Here is a 1,538-nt window from a genome sequence, read left to right as displayed (position 1 = left end):
CTGTGCTGGACGTTCGAAGTAGACGAGTCAAGTCGACCTACTGTAAAAGGTACACGAAGAGGAAAACAACGTTGTTAATAAATTATCTGTGCCCTAAGAGAGACATCAAAAGATAGTTCTCCTCATTAAATTGCAAATGAAATCATAACAAGGCTGAAGATCCTTCATCGGGTCTCTCCGAATTACAATCAGTAATCTCTTGCTTCCCCCCACTGAAGAGTCTTAAGTCTGAGGCCAAGGCGTTATGAGCAATTTCCTGATTTGGCTCCGCATTTGTGTGGTGTGTGTGTGTGTGTGTTTGTGTGTGTGCTTGTATGAGTGTGTGTGTGTGTGTGTGTGTGTGTGTGTGTGTGTGTGTGTGTGTGTGTGTGTGTGTGTGTGTGTGTGTGTGTGTCTGATGTGTCTGAGAGTGATTGAGTAAGTGACTGACTGATGGAGAGCGAGAGAGAGAGAGAGAAAGAGAGAGACAGAAAGTGTGTTTGTTTGTGTGTGTGTGTGTGTGTGTGTGTGTGTCTCAGTGTGTTGTTGGAGAGAGTTGTTGTAGTCAAGGTTCAGAGGCAGAGTGGGTCAACTAAAGTTCATTGTAGCTGTTTCCAGATTGAGTGGGTGTGACCTGGAAGTAGTTCCCTCTCACTCGAATGAACAGTAATTAGGGGTCAACAGGCACCATGTTGGAGGCACTTGACCTGGGTGAGAGTGGGTGTACAGCCTTTCTCTTTCCCATTTAATGTAAACTCTCAGTACGTTAGCATTCAGTTGAATCACCTGGGTTCCCATTTAGTCTGGTTTCCCCTAGCAGCCTCAGAATAGCCTTTGAGTACTATATATGCATTCAGTCCCTCCATTTACCTTCTATCACACTGTGAAAATGGAAGAGGGGCTGAGTCTGAAATGTTTGCTTCTCAGTGTCAGTCCATTCAAGGTCTTTTGTATTGTTTTGGCTTATTTAAATGCATTATTTCTCAAGCATTATCCTCTGACTGTGGGTTCCGTTGCTTCACTTGCCTACTTTCATTTTCCTTTGAAAGCAGTCTCACTGGGGCTGCCGTCTCATTAAATGATCAAAACATTTACACTTTGGATGTTTTTATTTTCATTCTTAAGGACTTTTGCCCCTATTCTCTGCTAAATAAATTTGTATTTAACAAATGCATAATAACTTTGACAAGTTAAACGACAAACATTATTTGAATGTTTTTTTTGGTGAGCGGCCCCCATGTTGTGCAGGTATAGACCTTGGTTCTGCGAGAAGGCAGTGCGTACGCACTGCAGCTGTTAATGTGAACCTCTGGGATTCATGTTGTTAACATGCAGAGGAGGAGAGCTCTCTGTCGGTAATCGAGAGTGTGAGTGCGCAGCAGGGTGAGAAACACAGGCTAGTCATTTGATAATGAAATCTGTTAAACCACCTGAGGGACCGCAGTACACATTTATTTTTCACTTTCAAATGCAAAACTTGATCCAGACAATGTGACTCGCCTGAGATCAGGTTACATCCAGCGCTACGCCGGAATGCTTTTGGAAAATAGTTTAGAGGC

This window comes from Sardina pilchardus, chromosome 23, assembly GCF_963854185.1.
Source record: "Sardina pilchardus chromosome 23, fSarPil1.1, whole genome shotgun sequence".
Lineage (NCBI taxonomy): Eukaryota > Metazoa > Chordata > Actinopteri > Clupeiformes > Clupeidae > Sardina > Sardina pilchardus.
This window is presented reverse-complemented; position numbering follows the sequence as displayed.